This window comes from Nymphalis io, chromosome 6 (assembly GCF_905147045.1).
Source record: "Nymphalis io chromosome 6, ilAglIoxx1.1, whole genome shotgun sequence".
In the NCBI taxonomy this organism is placed as follows: domain Eukaryota; kingdom Metazoa; phylum Arthropoda; class Insecta; order Lepidoptera; family Nymphalidae; genus Nymphalis; species Nymphalis io.
Genome location: NC_065893.1, coordinates 13,544,695 through 13,570,618, shown reverse-complemented (window position 1 = coordinate 13,570,618; position 25,924 = coordinate 13,544,695). Strand labels below are relative to the sequence as shown.

General features: G+C 35.0%; 1 protein-coding gene across 1 annotated transcript in view; it reads right to left on the bottom strand.

Annotated features, from left to right (window-relative positions):
- Positions 1-842: 842 nt before the first annotated feature.
- Positions 843-25,924, bottom strand: part of LOC126768923 (set1/Ash2 histone methyltransferase complex subunit ASH2) — a 437,703-nt gene continuing 412,621 nt past the window's right edge. Inside the window, exon 11 of the transcript XR_007669285.1 lies at positions 843-918. The gene's annotated coding sequence lies outside the window, so the exon portion shown is untranslated. The remainder of the gene's footprint in view (positions 919-25,924) is intronic.

Sequence of the window (25,924 nt, the reverse complement as noted above, 5' to 3'; positions counted from 1 at the left end):
AAAAGTATATTTATAGACGGCTTAAGTTAAGACAGCCGTCATTAATTCTCATAACAGATGACACACGAGTGCTTCTCAAAGTGACTGTAGAGAACAAAGTTATAATTAATGAGTGCTGACCAATCTACCAAATTACGTTGACAGCGAACGTGGCTATCCATTCACTTTCGCTAACGGCTTTCAAACTTGGAAGAGTTTGTTAAAACCAAATCACATACTAAATTGTTCTAAGTTTTAATCAAACTCTGCTCTTTTAATTATTATTTTACAAGCACCTGAATCAGTCTTGTTACAGGATTAAATAGAATAATAATAATATCCTGGGACATTATTCACACATGGCCATCTTTTCCATCATCATTCCAAGTTAAGCAGAGCTTGTACTATAGTAACCAGACAATTCATATACTACATATACTACTTTTCTTTTGTAAATACATACTTAAATAGATAATTACATGCTGATTCAGGACAAACAGTTCATGCACACAAATGTCTGCCTTGGGTGGGAATCGAACCCACAACCTTCGGCGTGAAAGGTATGTATCTACCAACAACGCTAACCGGCCCGTATAATATATAAGTTATAATAATAATAATAATGTCCTCCAGACCGATTTCGGCCACGGCGGCCAATCTCAAGAGAGATTAGCCAACTACGCAGGAGATATTATAGTGCACAAGTGTGTGCGCATACACAGGTGCACTCTCTATTCCTTAACTCTCATAATCCGATGGGACGGCAATCCGACACGCCCGGAAAGATTTCAGGCGCAGGACCAACGGCTTTACGTGCTTTCCGAGGCACGGGAGTGTTCATACTTCCAACTTCCAGACTCCGGGCTGCTACTGAGAATTTTTCTGACAGAAAAACCCAATAACTTTTTATTGGCCCGACCTGGGAATTGAACCCAGGACCTCCGGGTCTGCGGCCTTATATCAAGCTACTAGACCAACGAGGCAGTCTATATATATGTATATATATATATATATATATATATATATATATATATATATATATATATATATATATATATATATATATATATATATTTACTGGTGGTAGGGCTTTGTGCAAGCTCGTCTGGGTAGGTACCACCCACTCATCAGATATTCTACCGCAAAACAGCAATACTTGGTATTGTTGTGTTCCGGTTTGAAGGGTGAGTGAGCCAGTGTAATTACAGGCACAAGGGACATAAAATCTTAGTTCCCAAGGTTGGTGGCGCATTGGATATGTAAGCGATGGTTGACATTTCTTACAATGCTAATGTCTAAGAGCGTTGGTGACCACTTACCATCAGGTGGCCCATATGCTCGTCCGCCTTCCTATTCTATAAAAAAAAAAAAATATAAGTTATAGCTAGCTTCAAATGTATATTTTACCAAATAGAACAAAGTAAAGGCAGTAGTTATTTTTAACACTTAACGAAAAAGAGGAGTGTTATTACTTTAACGTGTACGTATCTGTTTGTCGTAGCTCCCAAGCGTATAAACCGATTTCGATCCACGTTTTTTTCTGTTTGAAGCTTAATATGCTTAGATTCTTTGCTATAAATTATGAAGATCTGTTTAAACATTTGAAGATCATTGATCATTGATAATTTAGTTCATTGTAAGTCTATTTAATAGCTTAGTCACTTCAACCGCGTCTTTGTGACGATCAAACAAAACACAGCCGATGAGGCCGGGTAAATTTTAACCATGTACAGTATTACACACAGAATCAATCTTATTACAATATTAGTTTTTCATATTAGGGAATTAAGTTACTGTAAACATTATTAATGAAAATTCAACATTTAGTATCATAATATGAACATAATATGTAATCATTAACGATAAATAATAAAACTCTTAAGAATCAATTGTTTAGAACATAAATTGGTGGTAGGGCTGGTGGTAGGGCTTTGTGCAAGCTCGTCTGGGTAGGTACCACCCACTCATCAGATATTCTACCGCAAAACAGCAATACTTGATATTGTTGTGTTCCGGTTTGAAGGGTGAGTGAGCCAGTGTAATTACAGGCACAAGGGACATAAAATCTTAGTTCCCAAGGTTGGTGGCGCATTGGATATGTAAGCGATGGTTGACATTTCTTACAATGCTAATGTCTAAGAGCGTTGGTGACCACTTACGATCAGGTGGCCCATATGCTCGTCCGCCTTCCTATTCTATAAAAAAAAAAAAAAAAATTTCAATAAATATTCAGGAACAAAAAATAATAAAAATTTAAGCACGAAACATACATTTACATAACAAGCACAGATGGACCAGTGGTAAGAACGCGTGAACCTTAACCGATGATCGTGGGTTCCAACCTGAGCAAGCACCACTGAATTTTTATGTGCTTAATTTGTGATTATAATTCATCTCGAGCTATACGGTGAAGAAAAACAGTGTAAGGAAACCTGAATGTGTCTAATTTCACTGAAATTATGCCACATGTGTACCGAACCACAATTATAATTTTATTACAAGTAAAAATGTTTACCGTTCAACAAAGTGGGCACGGGTCAACTAGTAAATAATAAAAAACAATAAACACACTATACATATAAATGTTACGCGGCCATTGTATTGGGATATAACTTACACGAGCACTCTTCAAAGACATGTAAAACTTCACCGTAACCGCAAACGCCTGCAGCAACTGTGAGCGGCCAATAACGCGTGCATTTTTTTATAAAGTTATTAAAGCTTTAAAAACTGTCTGGTATATTACCTGGAAATAAAGTTTTTTTATAAATAATGAAAAAGATTTATAAACCTAATACATCATGACATGACACACGTGACAATTTGTCACGTGTGTCATGATGGTAAACGGTCACCATCACCCGTAGACATTGGCTGTAAGATACTATATTAAACATTCCTTACAATATCAATGCGCCACCAACTGGCTCATTGGCTCACTATTCCTTCTAACCGGAACACAACTATACAAGTATTGCTGTACCCAAATGGGCTTGCACAAAGCCTTGCCACCGAGTTAAATGGCAAATATTTTTCCGATGAATCGCACTTTCGATTATCTAGTTTCGATTATCAGTTCTCCTGTCACCATTTTAGGGTATAAGACAGGGCTTTATCTATTATATATTGCAGTAGTTTTGATTATCTCTGAATATATATCATCAACATCAAAATGTATGTATATAAATATAAAATATCGAATTGGTAGGAAAAATCTAAAATGCGTAATTTTCCCAACAATGTACCGCATAGCTGTACACCAACAGTATCGTTTCAAAGTTTTCAAGGAATGGGATTTACAAGAATCCACCATTTATCCGTTTTTCACGCTCTCCGCTCCGAAGATAAAGCGCCCACTGTAAGCTTTAATATTTATCGTTTTGTCTTAACGTCGGATACTTATTTTCAACGCAAAAATGTACTGTTTTTAATCTTACCACGTGGAGCATGTTTTTATTTTCAGACTTACCATTTTAATTTCGTTGTAATTAGAACTCTTTTTAAAATAAAATTTCTGTTTATTTAAACCTAAAAGTGAAATAAAATATATTAAAGTAACAGCTAGTGAAGTGAACGTGCTACTGCTGGATATAAGTTTATTTTTACCCTAAAAAGAATATATATATGTAATGCCAATTAGGGGATGTACATGTAGCAGAATTTTACCCAACATATAATATTAACAATAATAATAATAATGTCCTCCTAACCGATTTGGGCCATGGCGACTAATCTCAAGAGAAATTAGCCAACTACGCAGGAGATATTACAGTGCACAAGTGTGTGCGCAAACACAGGTGCACTCTCTATGCCTTAATTCACATAATCCGATGGATTGGCAATCCGACACGACCGGAGAGTCCAACTTCTTTACGTGCTTTCCGAGGTCCAACTTCCAGACTCCGAGCTGCTATTGCGAATTTTTGACAGAAAATCCCAATAACCGTTTTTAGTGGCCCGACCTAGGAATTGAACCTAGGACCTCCGGCCGGTCTGCGGACTTATAACAAGCCATTAGACCAACGGAAAAACAAAACGTATTTATGTTAAGTCAAATTACTCGTATAAAAAATATTAGCCTCATCGTAGAGCAACTAGTACGTGTAAGCTATGTAATTTTAAGAAAGGTATGATTTACTTAAATATGGCTTTGATTTGACTATTTTTATTAAAATGTAAGAAAATCAACAAGTAGTCAAATTATTATAATTTAAAGTAGGGTTAAGTGTTTTAAAAAGGGCGGTGTAAATTGATTTGCTTTGTTCGTTTGGTGCATTGGTAGCAAAATCAACTAAAGGTGAGATTGTTGTACTATCTTATATTCACTGTATTAATGTTTAATGTTATAATGTGCTTTACAAAAATGAATATACTTAGGAATGTCTTGTTTTATTTAAAACAGGATAATAGAATTTAACAAATAGAAAAGATTCTACGAATAAAAGTCGGTATTACATTGAGTATTGTAATTATCATAAGTACGATGGTTATTATAATTATTATATTTCAATTTATTCATTAAGATGTCAATCGAGCATTAGCTATTGCGGTTATCTAAAATTAATTGTTTTGAGTGGATAATCTCCTTTAGTAAGAACTAGCTACTCACCCCAGGTGAATTCAGTTATTCAGTAGATGTGTCCTGGACTTCAAAACCGGGCTAGCACCATTGAATTGTCATGTGCTTAATTTGTGTTTATAATTCATCTCATGCTTGACGGTGAAAGAAAACATCGTGAGGAAACCTGCATGTGTCTGATTTCATTGAAATTCTGCCACATGGGTATTCTACCAACCCGCATTGGAGCGGCGTGGTGGAATAAGCTCCAAATTTTCTCCTCAAAATTCAGAAGAGGCTTTAGACCAGCAGTGGGACATTAACAGGCTGTTTCTGGACTTTACTCCTAAGAAAGTAAATAAATAGGCCATTTAATTGTACGCGACGATATCGATGATAAAAGAACTTGGAGTTAGTATTATAATACTTATTTATTCGTCAGTACCTACTTCTTCTTAGAATCAACATTGCAAACCTTATAAAAAATTTATTTTGATCTTCATAAAACAATTCCACCCTGCATCATTATTATATTTTCAACTTTATCAATTAGTATACGCCATGAAAATATGCATGAATGAATGATACTTGCTGGTTTACCGCAATTTTCAGTTCATTTATTGCTACGAGTAATTAAAAATGTATATATTATAATATGACTTTTTAAATTTAAAGTAGGTAAGCAGACTGGCCTGACTGGCTGACAGAATGTGATTATATTACCCATCTCTTACACCGCCAATGCGCCACCAACCTTGGTAACTAAGATGTTATGTTCCTTGCGTCTGTATTTTTTTTTCGTATAAGCAATTTACGGAAATATTATATCTTTACAAAATGTTTATCGTATTAAAATCCCAAATTGTTTAATGTAATTTAGCCCTTTGTATTTATCTAATATATCTCTGTACTTAAATTGTTTTAGAATTGCTACAAACGAACTTATTTGTGATAATATAATATGTATTTACAATTTTGTTAACTTAATAAAAATGCACGTTTTCAATCTATTCATTGAAATACTCAAACACTAGTTAACTTTATTATTATATTTACGTAACTTTTCTAATGGTTTCATTTAATTTAATGTGTGGATAAAATATTCCTAATCAATTTCAAAACAGTTCCACCCAATTGAAATTTTTTCACACAATTTTAGTACATGTGACGATTTGTTTTCTAGCCAAAATGACGGGTCGGTTGGCGTGGTTGGTAGATACTTGCCTTTTCACGATGAAGGTTGTGGGTTCGATTCCCACCCAGGACAGACATTTGTGTGCATGGACATTTCTATTTGTCCTGAGTCTGGGTGTAATTTTCTATATAATTATGTATTTACAAAAGAAAAGTAGTATATCTAGTATATCAGTTGTCTGGTTCCCATAGAACAAGCTTTGTACAAGCTTAATTTGGGATCAGATGGCCGTGTGTGAAAAATGTCCAAGGATATTATTATTATTATTATAAAAATTTATTGACAAAGTGGATTCCATTAAATTAAAAAGCTGCATTTGCGCAAGTTGTAAGTTGTCCATTATTTGCAGTTTTAATAGCCAGCTGTCTAGCTGTCGTCTATCGTCCTTGGGAATTTCTTCTTGGGAGGTTCTTGCTGGTGTTTTGCGTGACGACACTTTATATGTAATTAAGACTTATGAACTTAAGGCCAAAACAAACAAACATGAATTACCTCTTAGAAATCTATGAATTAATGTGTAACATTATTACAAATATTTCAAAGGTATTTTTGACCAAAATGAATGTAAAGTTTCAACAGCATCTGTAAGGTTAAATTAATTATATCTTACGTATAAGTAGGGCAAGAACGAAATATAACAGAAGTATTTCATCGTTATGTACTGAAAACAAAACAGCCTGTATAACGTATACCGAATTTATGAAAATAAATACGTGATGCGAATGTTACGCGCCAAAAAGGCACCAACAATATATTTTCACGTCATGAGAATAATGTTTAGGAAATAAAATCTTAAAAAGAACAAGCTCGACTTTCACCTGTATGTCTTGTAGACAAGATAAAACGCGGCTTAGACTTAGGTCTCAACTTTGTATAGTTGTGGAGATTTAAATCTAAAAAAAAGAACATAAATTTATATATGGAAGAAAAAATTACAGGTCATTACAGGTAATTACAGGTTATAAGGACACTTAGTTGGAACGAAGTTGATTTTACTGTATATTATGTATACAATAACTCAAGATTCAAGTATATTAACAAAGTTAAAGAGTACAGTACAGTAACAGCCTGTGAATGTCCCACTGCAGGGCTAAGGCCTATTCTCCTTTTTTGAGAAGAAGGTTTGGAGCTTATTCCACCACGCTGCTCCAATGCGGGTTGGTGGAATACACATGTGGCAGATTTTCAGTGAAATTTGACAGATGCAGGTTTCCTCACGATATTTTCCTTCACCGTCGAGCACGAGATGAATTATAATAACATATTTAGCACATGAAAATTCAATGGCGCTTGCCCAGGTTAGAATCCACGATCGGTTAAGATTCATGCGTTCTTACCACTGGGCCATCTCGCCACGCCACGTTCTGGGCCACACTAGAGAGTAATGATATAGAAAAAAAATCGTAATAAAGTTAGAATTAATAGTTTCTATTTCATATTAATAAGTTATTTACATAATGTAATCATATAAACTTTGTGACCGTCCCATAAGGAACTTCGTCCCAAAACCAGGAAATATTAGCAATTTCCTTTGATAAAATCATCAAATATAAGAAATACATAGTATACGCAACGTCCGACTCCAGCGTGAACTTCCGACCGACGTTTCAAAGGCAGATAGCGTCGGCGGTCAATACTCATCTCTACACCGAACGACGTCTCGATCACAACAATAGTCGATAAACAGAGCTCGCGTGTGATGATTTTTTTAATTCTGTCATTTTGAACTGTAGCTAGACTCAAGCTAACGTTTACGCTGCAATGGTTCGAAATAACTAGAAACGCGACCCAAAGCGTTTGAACGCCGCATACGACATTTATACGACGACATCAGAATTTTAAAAGACTACAACAGTACATTTTACGCAGCGTACAGAGTGACGTAAGCAAACGATCACGTTTATAGAAGGCCATATAGTAACAAAATATGCATCTTAAAACAACACTTTTTGTTACAAAACATTTACTATCAAACATCCTTATGGTAAAGGAAATATTTTGCTTCATACACAAATCAATGTTTATTTGCAGTAGCATAACTGTTTTAACATACATGCAATTCACAAATATAATGAAATTTAATGTGGTTAATAAGTATTGCATTACAGTGTTCTATCAATTAGTGAAAACTGATTCATAAAAATGTTTAAAATAAATACTAACCACCAGTCTCAAGGATAATAATGACATTGAAATGGAGCATTGTCAATAAAAGCAGAAGATTTGCGGGTGCGTCAAGGGGCTGTAAAAACATTATTCCGCGCTTACTTGTACCTCTTATTATACATGTAGTTTGTGGTAATGTGGCTAATTATGCATTAAAATCATACAATGCTCTTCGTGTCCAATACAATAACGCTTTTAGATTGCTGATGGGGTTGCCTCACTTCTGTAGTGCTTCAGGGATGTTTGCTGAAGCGAATATAGACTGTTTTTACGCATTAATGCGAAAAAAGTTTACATCCTTGGTTCACAGGTGCGGGATAGCTAAAACAAAATTATAATCATGATTGCTAACAGACTAGACTGTATATTTATATGCCGCTGTTGTAAAGTTTCAGCTGGACCAGTAAAGTGTATAAGTAGTAGATAGTAGTGTTTATTTTCATTTTGATTTTTGGAATTTGTATATGAGTCGTTGTTACTTGAATAAATAAATTATTATTATTATAAATAATAATATTCTAATTAATATTTCATATTATATTACACTACCATTGAAATATTATTCTTTGTTTTCTTGATTCGCTTATCAATAAAAAGGGTTGCTCAGTGTATTACGAATCATCCGATTGTGAACTATCGTAGTGTAAAGATTAACTGGAATAAATTATTGACGGAACTCTGTTTCATATTTATCATAGAATCAAAAATCTCCGTTAACAAAATATTTTTATTACATTATTATATTATTACTATAATAAACATATACATACTATGTATATAAATAAACGAATTACTGACTGACTAACATATTAACGCACAGTCCAGACTATTGGGACGAGCACCATAAAAAATTGCATACGTGTTCCTTTTACAGTAGGTAAGTACTAAGGAAGGATATTTAAAAATTTAACGCCTAAGGTAGTAATAAAAGAGATGAAAGTTAGTATGAAATACCTTCATTTTTGAAGAAAATGATATAAAAATTGGTTATACGGCAATTTTGATATATGTAGCGAGTGAAGCCGCAGGTAAAGCCCTATTGTAATATATAACTATTTGCATAGCACTTAGCAGGGTTGCTTGATTGGCAATATCAAGACAATTCTAATTATAATTATCACGTTCATAAATTCTTATAGTGATACGTACTTAATGATAATTATATTTCTATGGCTGGCGTAAGTATTTTTGATTAGTTTGTAGAAGAAATATCGGACTTAAAGTTGTGTTTTTTATTCAAAGTTCCTATAAAATTCTGAACAAACAATTTCTATTAAAGAGCTATTGTAAAGTCATTGTTATTCACGAAAATCGGATGACTAACAATACAGGTGTATCATAAAGTTCATTGTATTGACAGCCAGTCTGACTCGCTGTTAATATCCATTGAATAGTTAAAACGAGTTTGTAAACATATGAAATACTAGCTAATACTAGCTTCTCCTCGTGGTTTCGTCGCTAAGCGTTGTTGCTGTGTCTCCGTGAGGCCGTGATATATTTTTTCTCAATAAAGCAAAAAGATTTGTTGCTAAATTAACGCGCTCAAATGAACGAACAAACGAACTTTTCACCTTAATTTTAAACTATAAAATATTATACTATATATTACAATTATATTATTTAAAATTATACTTGTAATTCATAATATGAAATTTACTTCAAAACATATTTCTACATTATATTAAGCTTTGATATCTCAAGATTGAAAAATTTTTGTTGATTAACCAATATTAAGTTAGTAGTTTAGTGTATGTAGTATATCAGTTGTCTGGCTTCCATAGTACAAGCTCTGCTTAGTTTGGGATCAGATGGCCGTGTGTGAATAATGTCCCAGGATATTATTACAAAGAAGTTGGTAACCAATGTAAAACAATATCAATAAACCTTCTCTTGTCACATAATCTTACATGTTAGTGAAGAAACAGCCTATAAACGTCCCAAGCTGGGCAAGGCTTCTTATCCTCTTAAATATAAGGCTAGGTTTCCATCAAGCTGATCTAGGGCGAGTTAGATAGATATGTGACAGAATTTCATCTGTCTCGTGAAGGTTCTTTCACGAGGTTTTCCTTCGAGGTAAACAATAAATTATTTCAGCAGATTCAGTGGAACTTGCCTTATTCAGTTGACCTTAGAGCAACTCGGTAGAATTATTTCAATCCTTTTCCTTTAGAAAAGTGCCACCATCTAGATCCTAAAAATATTTATTTATTCGGACTTATGTAACTCCACCAGGGAATGAACTTAGGGAATTGTATGCGAAAAATTAAAATAAAAATTATAATAATCCAAAATAAAATATACACAGTCTCTAACAGATGTACAAATAATCGGTCTTATTGCTAAAAAGCAATATATAAACATACATACATGCGCTATATTTGCTGGCATTTAGACATTAATGGTATATTATATTAATGAAAGACTTAGATAATATTCATTGGTCTTATGTATGCATTTTATAGCAGGGCAGCTGGTACAACGAAAGAAGCGTTTTAACTAAATAATTCACAAATGAATACAGCATATGTAAATATATAAAATGTACTTTGTAATATATATTTTTAAATGACATAGTTCGCTTCGTCCCCAGTCGACTCGTACAACCTACCTACCGTCAAAAGTTTTAAAGAAATTCTTGTTTACAGAGACAAGCGTAACACAACTGAAAATGTAGTTTCCAAGTCATTAGTCACGCGAGTAGGTTAACTGACACACGGACGCCGGCCCTTTCTGAAGTTAAATTAATTAGATCAACTTCATTATTTGTTTATTATTATATAATAATTAAAAATATTTTTTTAATATTCTTAAACACTTATTCATAATCAAAATAGAAAGGAAGAGAAAACACTTAGACCTGAAAAACCGGCGAATGAAACTCAGTAGGGTTTTTGATGTAAAATATCGGCTCGTCAGACCGTTGTTGTTGTTGGTCACTTTTTTTTTCTTTAACAAAAACCTGAATATTTTTGATTATGCTCTATTTGTTTTCTTTCATACACCATCCTCTTATGTATACATAAGTCATTATCCGTACAAAATAATTTCGATGTTTCATATCTGTCGTCCAGGCGTCCTATTGTCAAAAGCGTACGCAGTCAAAAGGACTTTTGACTGGATAAGACTTTTGACTTGAACGTATATGTATTGACTTAGGGTACTGTGTAGATTGTTATAAGTAAATAAAATACATACCTTTATACATTGTGGATGAACCAGTCCGACCACTAGTAGATTAGAATGTTCCTGGTAAAAGTTGTGATCGCACAATAGGTCTCCGTGGTCCAATAGGCAGTCCAATACGTGGACAATACTTTTACCGAAATAAATAGTCCCGAGGGAGCTTCGAATAAGATCATAGAGCGGTGACGTATTTATACTACTTTTCCCTTAAATAAATAAATATACTCGTATATATTGTCTATATGTATCTTTATATTAATTTCATGCAATTTATTTTTGATGTTTACATATTTTTCAGTCAACATTACGATTTTTATTATTGTCGTCTGTTATGTTTTTCTATTTGGGACTTTTTTATTGAACCCAAAGTTGTGAGTCAGTTGCCTCAGCTATTTACCTTGTTTGTTTTTTTTTTGATTTCGTATAGGTAGGTGGACTGACAAATAATGATTCATAGTATAATTGAAAGTAATCAAATTCAAAAAAATTATTCAACATAGAAGCATTACACTTTCTTATTGATAGTCAAAATTTAGCACCAGTTCACCTTACAGTCTACTACAAAGAAATACCTCAGACGTTAGAATAACTGACATAGAGAAAGTGGTCACCACTGTTCATAGACTTTGGGACTGTCAGAAAAATTACCCCTTCCTTAGAATGTCAATACAGCACCAACCTCGTGGACTAAGATATTATGTCTCTTGTGCCTGCCTGTAACTATACATAATAGATGGCAAAATTGATGGAAATCATGTTGGTTCCTATAATATTAAACAAGTTAGCGATGAATACGTAAATAGACAATCAAATGCTATGACCTGCGACTCACGCAATGTTGCGTTTTCACCGATATAATTGGTATTTCTGTATGTGTACTATTTGCAATTCAAGTTACCAGCTTTGTAACCAGCTATGTTAAGTGTCCTTTAAAAATATATCAATCAAGAATGCTAGTCATAATTTAAAAGCCTCAATATATGGAATGTTAAAAAATATAACAAGAAAAAAAAAAAACACCGTATATAAGTCAACGCGAAAGTGATTGCACGCTCGAGCCTACTCAACGTAGTCTCAACATTTCTTCAACGTAAACTAAAGTAATGCAAGTTGACACGCTCGTCCGTAACTTTCCGGCAGTTGACTCCGAAAATAACCAGACTGTCAGCATTAATAACATCCGACTTCACGGAATTCCTTCACATCTGACAAAGAGCGATGAGGCGACGCGCGCTACTTTTCAAACGTCCCGTTAAGCCTTCTAAATTATGTATTAGGTGTTCCTGAGAATCATAAGTGTGTGTGAACGCGAAAATACACACATATATATATATATATATATATATATATATATATATATATATATATATATATATGTGTATTTTCGTGTTTGTGCAAATATACAAGCTCTAATTTTTTTAAGACAGAGTTCACAATATGCTCCTCGATGGTAGGTGATATCATTCATCTTAGATACTGGAATTATACACTCAGAACGGAGAGATTCAGAATAGTGCATAGGGCTGCACGCTACCCTGGATATCGTCATCCTCTAAGATATTTATAAGAACTCACCTCAACACACCCTAAAGTTTACCTACCGATCATACCTGGGCTGCACCACGAAGGTCAGCTCGTCGTCTTCGTCTCTCCTTCCGCACCTAACCCAATCAAGTTATTTTTATCAAGAAAAATAACTTTAAATTTTTAAACTTGCAGAATAATATTAAGTTACATAATAACAAAACATTCAAAATAGCGTTCGTCATAAAAAATCATATTTGCCTAAAATTTTCTAAATTGACGCACAATACTGGGTGATGTAACAAAATCACTGATTCCAGCCACAAACGAACACGACTGTTATCTGTCGATTGAATCTACATTGTAGCGAATATATATGTATATATTCGCTACAATGTATTTTTTTAATATTTTTTATACTAAATTTATTAATAAAATATATCATATAAACTGACTCGTGCATGAATAATGTTAAAGTAACTAGACCAGAAATTAACGCTTAATTTCGTTATACTATAATTAACATTGCCAATTAATAAATTTAAATCTTATATTAAAAAAACATTAATAATATGTCTTATATTGATCAATACAAGATTGTTTACATGAGGATAATTAGATTTTGTATTTCTTGATTTTCAGAGATGATATTAATTAATTTATTTAAATGTATTTTACTAATTTTATTTTTATATATTTATTTAATTTATGTAAAAGAGTATGTACTGAGTTTATTGTTGTACATGTCCGTAGCTTTAAATTTAATGATGCAAAAGTGGTTATATTCGTAATTACTTATTATTTATTTAGGATCACCGACATGACATACAGTAACCGTAACAGCCTGTGAATGTCCCACTGCTGGGCTATAGGCCTCCTCTCCTCTTTTTGAGGAGAAGGTTTGGAGCTTATTCCACCACGCTGCTCCAATGCGGGTTGGTAGAATTCACATGTGGCAGAATTTCAGTGAAATTAGACACATGCAGGTTTCCTCACGATGTTTTCCTTCACCGTTAAGCACGAGATAAATTATAATCACAAATTAAGCACATGAAAATTCAGTGGTGCTTGCCCGGGTTTGAACCCACGATCATCGGTTAAGATTCACGCGTTCTTACCACAGGGCCATCTCGGCTTAATAATTACAAATTAAAAATTTACAAGCTAAATAGGTCTAAGGGTAAAAGTTATCATACTTTTAGGTAACCACGACATGCAAAAATGACTCTAAGCATCTAAAATAATAATAAAAGAAAAGATAAATAAATTTGGAAGTACAAAATGAACTATAAGTGGTATTAATATTACGATACTATTATATGCCTCATCGCTTGTTAAGTAAATGTCAAACTTGTCCCCAAGTTATTTTAATCACAGAAATAAAGAAAAACAAACAGCGTTTTATATATGTATTTATTAAAATAACTTGTCCCCAAGTTATTTTAATCACAGAAATAAAGAAAAACAAACAGCGTTTTATATATTATTTTTTGGTGATGTTTGATGAGTAAGGATTCGCCGACTTGGACTGGCTTATATAATTCCTAAATAACATTTAACCGATTACATTACTGTCTATGTTGAACACGATGTTTGTTTAGTTTAAACAGTAAAACAAGGTGAACAATACTAAGCACGTGTTACGTTAAAGATGGTGAAAACCAAGCGTCCATTACGACGGTCGTGACTACGTGTTAAATGGACTGTAAACTGAACGATGTTACTTATGTTTTATGTTATTATAGAATTACTAAAATGATACTAAATATAAAGAGTTTTAATGGGAATTTTATAATATTGATAAGCATATTTAATTTTCAAGTTTTATTAGTCTTCATGAACGTATTGCATCATCGGCTAATTTTAGTGACCCGTCTCAGTTTCATCTATATTAGAATTTATTTATTTATTTATTTTATTTATTTGGGAAACATACAGCATAATATAATACATAAAATTTAGTAACAAAATAAATTTCACTTAAGCCAACAAAGTTTCCACTTATACAAACAAACATGGAGTGAACCTAACGATAACAAGTTATTTAACAATTTATTAAGATATATGAATAAAGTATTAAAAATAATTTAAAACAGAAAAAAAAAACGATAAGTATATTACTGACAAATACAGTTTTTTAGAGCTTCTTTGAACTTAAATAAATTTTCGTTAAATATATCTATACTAGTGTAGCGTTTATTATGATTGTCACATGCTCTTACTAAAAAGCGATTTTTAGCATAGTTCGTTCTACACATTGGGACATAAAAGGTATGTTTTGAACGGGCAATGGAATGTGAGCACTTGATATAAATGTTGTTGACTAAGTACATTGAATCGACAAAATTATTTACAATTTTGTAAAGAAAAACCTGATCTTTGCATTCCCTGCGTTTCTCAAGCGACAAAATATTAAGCTTATTAATAGCATTGGACCCAAATTTACGCGTTAATCTTCTAATAAATTTATTCTGAACATTTTCGATAGCCATAACATACTTAGAGTATTGTGGATTCCAAACCGTTGAAGCGAATTCCAAATTAGATCTTACATACGAGTTATACAACACATTATATGTATTGATATGCTTAGAGTCTCTTCCCTGGCGAAATATGAAACCCATCATACTGTAAGCTTTTGCGATAATTTTATTCACATGCCTGTCAAATAATAAATTAGAATCTAGAAGCACTCCTAGGTCCCTAACCTCGGTTACCCTCTTAATTAAATGATTGGAAATTGTGTAATCAAATAAAATTGGATTTTTTTTTCTAGAAAATGTTATTACATTGCATTTTTCAAAGTTAAGATGTAGGCCATTAGATGAACAATATTGCACTAAAATATCCAAATCATATTGCAAGTTTGAGCAGTCATCACTTCTTTTTATGATTTTAAATAGTTTTGTATCATCGGCATATAGAAGTATGTCAGGATTTTGAAAATTTTTTAGTATATCATTAATGAAAATGTTAAACAATAGGGGAACGAGGTGAATTATAAGAATTAGTGCATCATTGGCAACCAATCTTAAGGACTACTCGTCTCGAAGTTTGAATCTAGAACCATGGGGCTTGTGGGCTTTAAAGATACAGTCGTAGGATTTTTTATAGTATATATATATATATTTATAGTATAGGCTTATGATATAAAATATGTTCTTACTAAATGGAATTTAACTCAACAGTACTCTGTCGCTTGAAATTGCACTTTTTTATTTCATCACATAAGTAATTAATTTTAATGAGAAACTGAATTATTCGTAAATATTCCTTCCCTATTACATCAATAAACGAGTTCGAATACCAAATCGACATTTATTTTACAGTCTTCTATTTCCATTTCCGTAACATTTCGATTACAATGCATTGAAGACATCTTTACGGTCGTCTTTACGACTTCCGGAAACACAGAATGATTATAGAGATAACCTCTGGTAATGGGCTTAGCAGCTTTAAATAACAAGTGAGTTAGTTTGATGAAATTTAATGTACATTCATAATAAATAATATTATGGGATTGGTTTGTCATACGAATACTCCCATAGAAATAGACTCCGATGACAATAATGATGACTTTCTGACTGTTGACTTGACCGTGTGGTTTATGAGAGTGAGGGAAGAGAGAGTGTACCTGTGTTTGCGCACACACTTGTGCACTATAATATCTCCTGCGTAGTTGGCTAATCTCTCTTGAGATTGGCCGCCGTGGCCGAAATCGGTCTGGAGGACATTACATTATGTATGTGGTACATTGATGCAAGAACGTCTTGGTAGGTACAAACCTCTTATCATATATTTTACAGCCAAGCAGTAATACTTAGTATTGTCATGATCTGGTTTGAAAGCTGAGTTAACCAGCATAACTACCAATACAAGGGATAAAACATCTTGGTAGCTAGGTTAGTGGCACATTGGTGATGTAAGGGATTGATTTTTCTTACAGTTCCAATGTCTACGGGTGGTAGTAGCCACTTACTATTAGGTGGCTCATTTGTCAGTCTGCCAACTGACAAGTCATATGAAAAAACAGCGAGTTTCAAAGAATTGAAACTTGGAGACAAAATTATGATTCTTGTATAGTGTGGACTAAGATATAATAAACTCTAAGCTTACACCTTAATAGGAGATAGTGGCCCAGCAACAAGATACTGCGGGTTGTTTCAAAATTGTTTACTAGTTTTCCGGCACTCTAGCCCTTAAATAGGTTAGGTATAGTTCAAGCAGAGGTTATTAAGGGTCAGCGTCGTAAAATATTTACGAGGATACGACCCAATCAAGCCATTTTCGAGAGAAGTTTTCGTGGCTTGGAGCTTGGCCATACGAAGACAATGCTTGACATGTTGTCAAACATTTAAGTACACAGTTAGGTAAGTATTTCTTAAGGAAAATAAAGATTAATCTGATATTAATCTAAATATTAATAAAATTGACTTAGTCAATTAAATATTTTTTTCTCAAAATTATTCTCCACAAACAGTTAAGATTTTTCATTCAATCAATTTTTACATTAATAAAAAATGAAACATCAAGTTTTTGATCCGATGATACCCATAATAAGTATATTTGTATTGTTGGTACCTATTTACAATTTTAATAAAATTGTCACTCATCACTATTATTACTGTGTCTTCTGTGTCATCTTATCGTCATCATCACTCCTAGTCAGACATCATCATAAATAAAGAGAACATATATATATATATATAGACAGCACTAGAAACTGTATAAAGTTCTTAAAATGCACACTGCAGATTAGCGTTTCACGTTTTAAAATTACTTGCACCATGTACAGGCTTCCTCATAGTTTTCCTCTTCCGCACGAGATAGTTTATATTAATTCAGCAGTGGGAAATTTCAGTAATTGCAGTACTATTCTGTAAAAACTCACTACGTATTTCACTCGTGAAATGTTGAAAACTGACTTAAAGTGATGCGCTATTTTCGTACGTGTATCCTTTAATTTTATAATATTTGTTTCCAATGAGTTTGTACTTACAGAACAGTTTTACTAATCTCTGGTATTCAATCTTTGGTTAAGAAAAATTCTTCTTACTACTATTTGTAATAGAAAATCAAAATTACACGTATAATACTTTTTTTTTAATTAAAATAACATCGAGATTAAAACAAAGACATTTTATTTCTATTTATTTTTGATGATGATTTCGTCCACGGCGGCCAATCTCAAAGGAGACTAGCCAACTGCACATGACATATTATAGTGTAAAAGTGTATACCCAAACACAGGTGCACTCTGTATTTCCTCAATCTTTTGTTACGCGTTTTTACGTGTACTTGCATTACGTGCTTTGTGCAGGTGTGTACACTACACCTCCAACTTCCAGACTCCAAGCTGTTACTGAGAATTTTTCGACAAAAAACTCCAATAACTTTTTACCAGCCCGTCTTGGGATTTGAAACCAGGACCTGGGCCCAATATTCACATCCCTATTGCCACTAGACCAAGGCAGTCAAAATTTATTTATTACGCAATGTACAAAGATTACTAGCCTTTTCATTGCGACGTATTTTGCGAAATACGTAACAAACGTGTGTATCCTTAAATTCAATTAAGTTTCAAATTTACGTGCAAGTTACAACCTTATGCGGATGTTATTTTCTCAAATTATCTTGTATGATTTTTTTTATGGGCACTTTAACGTGAAAACACACTTACTTATTTTAAGAAACCGGCTACCTATCGGTAGACAAACATCAAATACAATCAGAAAATATTATAAATTACAAACGATTCGACAGTAAGACGTGTTTTATTAAACGCTTAAGCGTTATAGAAATAATGAATTTAGTTGCTGAAAGTGACTATGATATCGTTTGTACGTTAACAAGTAATGAACTAAAAACTTATTGTCGACGAACTAATATCGGGGGATCAAAAGGTAAATGCAACTAAGAAAGAGCTTTGCACTGTTCACACTATAATTTATATTGTCTGATCAATTTGACTAAATCACTTTCACGTTATATATATACAGTAGCGAATCTAGACAGCGCGATTCAGGAAACTGACAGACTTTTTTTACCGCCATCTATCGCTATCGGGTAGTAATACACGCTATTATACAAATAGATTTTCGAATGGTCACTTGGAATTCAAAATCGATAACCACTACCCATATCCGCATAGAAAAAACATTACATTTCAAATTATTATGATGCAGTGTTTTGCACTTACCCGCCATACGCATATATATAAAGCTAATAAGTAAGACCGTATTGCGCTTATCACTTAGAGCACAGCCTCAAAGGCAGCGATGCTCGCGTGCCCTGCAAACATAAATCGAACCCCGTTAAATCACACCCCAGATATTCCCACGGGGATATAGTCCCTTTAAAATTTACTTAATAAAATTAAATGAAAAAAACATTGGCATTCCTTTCAGAAAATTCAATTTGGATAATCTTGCTCCATGTTTTAGTTAAATCTTTACAGTGTGAACATAACAGTTCTCAGTTTTATTTTACAACTATATATAATTCTAAAATATATAAATAAAATATAAATAATTGATTTACATAAATAAGTTTAGACAAATCACAGCTAAAGATCGTATACAGTAATAGCCTGTTAATATCCCACTGCTTGGCTAAGCCCTCTTCTCCCTTTTGAGGAGAAAGTTTGGAGCTTATTCCGCCACGCTGCTCCAATGCGGGTTGGTAGAATACACTTGTGGCAGAATTTCAATGAAGCACGAGATGAATTATAAACACATATTAAGCACATGAAAATTCGGTGGTGCTTGCCCGGTTTGAACCCACGATCATCGGTTAAGATTCAGGAATTCTAACCACTAGGCCATCTCGGCTACAGATAGTAATTATTATAATAGCGTGGTATCGTGGCAAGAATGCTAGCAGTATTTCCCCGTTAGAGAGAAATGAACCTCATGTTACCTGTGAAGGCAAAAATATTGGCTGTTATATGCTTCAGAAATGTTTCTTAGATACGAGTGTTTCATCTGCAAAGAAAACTACTTAATATCATTTTCAAATATATAAAAAAAATTGTATCAGGAAATTTCTACGCAATTCCGACCTTGAAAATGATTTCCCTGATATAAAATTGTGGACCGAAGACCCAGTTCCAGTTCTCAGGGAACCACTTACATTCCATCAGATCTTTAGCAATCATCACGACTAATACCAGAGGACTCAATAAACAATATCAGCTGGAATGGAACGTCGATAGTGGCTAAAGTGGCCTTCTTCTATTATCATTAATCTTAGGTCATATCATAGGTTAAATAGGTAAGTTTTCATAGTTAAAAACTATGTTTAGCTTTTACGCCAAAAATATTGTCGGGGGGAAAAATTATGAATGAAACAATAACAATGAAAGAGCTTTCCACCGTAATTTATTTTATTTGATGAGTATAATATTGTTCATCATCATCATCACCAGCCGAAAGACGTCCACTGCTGGACAAAGGCCTCCCCCAAGGATTTCCACGTTGGCCGATCTTGCGCTGCCCGCATCCAACGGCTTCCCGCGACTCGTTCTAAGTCGTCGGTCCACCTTGTAGGGGGCCTGCCCACGCTGCGTCTTCCGGTTCGTGGTCGCCACTCGAGAACCTTTCTGCTCCAGCGGCCGTCGGTTCTGCGAGCAATGTGCCCCGCCCACTGCCACTTCAATTTAGCAATTCTTCGGGCTATGTCGGTTACTTTGGTTCGCCTGCGGATTTCATCATTTCTGATTCGATCTCGCAGAGAAACTCCGAGCATAGCCCTCTCCATTGCCCTTTGAGTGACCTTGAGCCTTCTTATGAGGCCCATTGTGAGCGACCACATCTCTGATCCATAAGTCATCACTGGCAACACACACTGGTCGAAGACTTTCGACTTGAGACACTGCGGTATTTGGGATGAGAAGATATCGTGTAGCTTCCCGAACGCTGCCCAGCCGAGTTGAATTCGACGATTGACCTCTTTCTCGAAGTTGGACCTACCTAGTTGGATGGTCTGACCTAGGTAGACATAGTTGTCTACAACTTCGAGTGCAGAATTTCCAACCTTGACTTGAGTGGGTGCAACATGGATGTTCGACATGATTTTCGTCTTGTCCATGTTCATTTTTAGACCCACTTGTTGGGAAACCCTGCTGAGGTCATCGAGCATAGTGCCGAGGTCTTCCAAGGTCTCAGCCATAATTACAATGTCATCGGCAAATCGAAGATGAGTGATGTACTCGCCGTTAATATTGATGCCAAGTCCGTTCCAGTCCAGAAGCTTGAAAACATCTTCCAATGCAGCGGTAAACAGTTTCGGAGATATCACGTCTCCCTGTCTTACACCTCTCTGCAGTTGGATAGGTTTTGAGTTCTGATCCTGGAGTCGGATCGACATGGTGGCGTTCTCGTACAAGCACTTTAACACCCTGATATACCGATAATCAATTTGGCACCTTTGAAGAGAATTCAGCACGGCCCAGGTTTCGATCGAATCAAAGGCTTTCTCATAGTCCACAAACGCTAAGCAAAGTGGCTGGTTATACTCCCCAGTCTTCTGTATAACTTGCCGCAGCGTATGTATGTGGTCTATGGTGCTAAAGCCTTTCCGGAATCCGGCTTGTTCGGGTGGCTGGAAGTCGTCAAGCCTTTGCTCGAGACGATTCGTAATGACTCTCGAAAACAACTTGTAAACATGACTCAGCAGTGAGATGGGTCTGTAATTCTTCAGAAGGGTTTTATCACCCTTCTTAAAGAAAAGTACCACAACACTTCCGTGCCATGCTTTTGGCGTTTGACCTTTGGCAATGACGGAGTTAAAAAGCCTCTGAAGAGCCCTGAGGATCGGTGTACCACCCGCCTTCAGAAGCTCGGCTGTAATACCATCATCACCAGGTGCCTTGTTGTTTTTGAGTTGTCCGAGAGCCATTCTAATCTCGAAAAGACTGACGTCCTGAAAATCTTCAGTGTAGTGTCGGGTTAGTCTTGCTCTGGGATCTGCAGCATGACTACTGACAGGTGATTGAGCTGTCGTGTACAGCTGACCGTAGAACTTCTCAACCTCTTCCAACAGCTCAGATCTTGACGTGACTATTCTGCCATCCTCAGTTTTCAGCCTTGTCAGTTGACTCTGACCAACAGACAGATCTCTGGCGAACACTTTAGAGCCTTTGTTCCGCTCGATGGCCTCTTTAATGCGCATTGTATTAAATTGGCGAGTGTCGCGAGTTAGAGACTTTGAAATCCGTCTGTTGATCAGCCGATAGCCGGCAGCATCAGCTGGGGACGTCAGAATCATTTTCCGTCTTTCCTCCATAAGCCGTAGGGTAGAGGCAGAGATCTTTTTGGTTCCTTTTGTATGGCTGGTCTTGAAGGTCTTAGACCCAGCCGTACGGACAGTTTCCACAAGCCTGTCGTTGTATGTGTCCACTTCCTCGCAGTCTGCTAGGCAATCGAATCGGTTTTGGAGTTCGAGCTGAAAGGCTTCGGGATTTCGGATTTGAAGAGGTGATGGTCGGAGCGTAGACTTCATCAGTCGGGACCTCTGGAGTTTAACATTGATATTTAACGAGCCTCTTACGAGTCTGTGATCGCTCCCAGTTTTGACAGCATTGATCACGGAGACGTCATTAAATATTTGTCTTCTCGTCGACAAGATGAAGTCTATCTCATTCTTGGTTTTCCCATCAGGGCTCACCCAGGTCCATTTACGCTGACCTGGCTTCTTGAAAAAGGAGTTCATCATAAAGAGTCCCTCCTTCTCCATAAAGTCGGCCAACATCTGGCCCCGAGTGTTGCGGTCTCCAATTCCATGAGGTCCCACCTTTAACTCATCACCGAATCGTTTGCCCAGCTTCGCGTTGAAGTCCCCCATTACAACAGTGAAATGAGTCTTGTTGGTATGTATGGCTTTAGATAAATCCTCATACATGACCTCAACCTCATCGTCGGAGTGTGTCGAAGTCGGCGCGTATACCTGTATGACCTTCAAAGAATACCGCTTGGTGATTCTGAGTATAAGGTACGCCACCCTAGCCGACACACTCTCGATTTTCACAACGTTGTTAACGAGGTACTTGTGGACTATGAACCCGACACCACCTTGAGACCTTGAGACATCGCCCTCTCGGAAATAGAGAAGGTTACCGGATTTCAGGATCATCGTATCCTCCCCCTGTCTTCGGACTTCGGATAATCCGACGATATCCCAGTGTAACCTGCTCAATTCTTCCTCCAGTTCGATGATCTTCTCGTCGGTCCGCAGTGTACGCGTGTTATATGTTGCCAGGGCCAGAGGTCGTCGGTGTTGGTAACACGAAATCTGCCGGGGATTCTTAGCACCCCCTGCCCCGCCGTTACCACAGCTGTTACCAAGGCTAGGAATAGCAGGGCTGCCGGGGACTAGGGGCCGTGGTTTAGTTGCGCGAATCATGAGGGAATATGCCATAATCGCCACGCTTGGCAGACGGGTTGGCGATCGCAGTAAGTTAGTCATAGTACTCAGAGAGACGCTGCTGCCCGTTCTCTGGTGTATATTCCCTCGGGTCGACTTCTACGCCCCCCACGGGATGAGATGGGGATAATATTGTTATTCCAGACTATATTATAATAAGTAACAATTATTATTTGGTATCGTTAGCGCGATTCAGAAATGGGTATCCATTGTATCAATGTATATTTGATCAGCTCCATCTGTCGGTAGCGGATTGTAATCCTTTAACTGAACTATTTTTATTAGAACATTGTACTAAATAATTAATTTATCGTTTTATGAATTATATTTTTCGTTCTGCAACATAATAATCTAATTATTTACCACTTAGTAGGATTAATATAAATGTGACGGAAATCACAATGAAGATGACTTTATTATTGTTAAAAAAAATTGCCATACAATCAACATTAACCGCTATAGCTCAATTTTTAATCGACAGTTTATTCTTATCATCCTTAGTAAAGTAAGCAAACTCTGCGATCTATATAATTACTGTAACAAGCTTTATTTAACTTGTTTTTTAGTTTAGTTTAAAATTTACAAGGAACCACTTCCTCGCGTTCTACGGCGTTGAAATTTTACATGTTGGTTAAATTCTGAAGACAATGCACTGTAACGGGAAACGTGACCTGATTCTACACGCGGATTGGTCCCAGAGGTATATAAAGGAAAAATGTTTCATACTATTCATATATTTTTTTAAATTTCTTATCGGTATTATATAATTTATAATCGATACTGTTTGTGTAAGTCAAGATACGGTTCACGCTGGAGTAAGCAAACATATTAAGTATCAATTCACTCAAGCTTTGCAGGCGTTATAAGCTGTACGTGCCCGGAAATACATAAATTGGCAGCGAATACCACAAGTTGGCTGTGCACATTATAAACCAGTTTGCAAAGCATTTAGATCTAGACTTCGGGATATTCACTAAATATTGATGCTATGGTAGAACACCGACAAACCTATGCGCCTTTGTTTTACGTTTTGAGATATGTTTATGAGTCATGAACTGCGAGCTGGTACTAGGCAGAGCATTCCCATATATTGCTGCAATACTCAGACATGATTGGAGTTTTATAAGGAACTAGTAGCCGTCCAGGTGTAAATAATCGCTGCTCCTTAGTTAAGATACCAAGATGTTTAGCCCCAGTTTGAACCTTTGCCTCGATAGTAGTGCCAGAGAAGAGGAAGGCTTGTTAAAAAAACATATTATTTATATTTCGAAGGAGATAATATTTTAGTAAACATTGTACAATAATGGTAAAATAAAAATAATGGTAAAATATGGTGGTATGTTATCTTTTAATATTGTATATTATTTTAATAATATTATGTAAATTTTCCTTATGTATTTATGTATAAAGTTATTCTGTGGGTAAGTGTGTAACGGCCTGTAAGAAGCAACTTCTTCTCCTTAATAAGAGGATTGGAGCTGATTCCACCACGTTACTAAGTTCTGGTTAATGGATACACATCCTGTGATAGAATTTCATCCGACATATCCTCATGATGTTTTCCTACACTGCTAAATGCGAGATGACATAAATTAAGCACTTAAAAGTCAGAGGTGTTTGTCCAAATTTAAACCCGTGAACATTTGCTTAAAATCCACTGAGCCATTCAGTACTGTGTGTAAGTAATTCGGGGTGAGTCACTAGTATATAAATTGAGCTGAAAATAAAACAGTACCATAAAAATCTATATAGGATGACACGCGCGATATAAATGGAGATTAGGTTTAACTTAAATGTATGTCTGTAATGGATTTATGGGGGATTTATTTGTATTCTTCCAGTGAAATAAACGACTGGAATTGAATATAAATAAAGTTAATTTAATTCTGATATGGTTGTTGTTACATATATATAAATTTCAATAAATGTGTATTTGTTCCTATAGGATTTATGTATATTAGATTAATTTGTTTTGTTTCGGTTCGATTTTTAAATATTGCAAGTGTAATCTTAAATAAAACGAAAGTGCTATCGGTTTTTAGGTTATTGAGGTTTTTTATACGTTAAGTTATGCTTAGGAAAAAACCAAGACGTGGTTAGTACAACTCTTTAATAGGTATTATTTCCAATAATAATTTTTTTAATACACTTGTGGTTTTTTGGATTGCAAAACTATACTTTCTATAAAGAATTGAGAGCCTAAAAATATCCCTGGGTAATAAATTCCTGACTATTTAAAAACAGAGTTTTTATTAGATATACGTGATATAAAATTTCATACGACACATGCAGGTTTCCTCAATATGCTTTCTTTCGCTGACAAGCACTATATATAACAAGAAATTGAATATGAATATTAAATTTGTTTTTTTCACATAAATATTATATAAAATACTTATAATTTATGATATCACTATGATAAGTTCCTTGATATTCAATTATGCAATTCTTAGTGGAATAATACAGATGTAAAATGGCTTTATTACTGCTGTCTCTCGTTGGACAAGGATTTTCGTTATAATAAGGGATACAACTTGAAGAGGATATATTCCAGTATTCTTTATGGTGCCATCACGTAGTCTATTTATAATTTTATTGTATGTGTGAAGAATCGTAAAGTGTGTTATAAAACATTTTTGTTTAATAATAACGTATGTTATATTTATGTTTGTTCTTTTTATAACAATAAATTCAAATTATTCATAGACAAGACATGACTTGCTAATGTATATTTGTTTTTTGTGTTTATGTGATCCAAGTTGATCACCTGATGGAATGACGTCACACAATAAGAAATATCAACCATTCCTTACACCACTAACCAATTAAGATGTTATGTCTCTTGTGCCTGTAGTTACACTGGCTGACTCACCCTGATTGTACCTGTAGTTACTGTC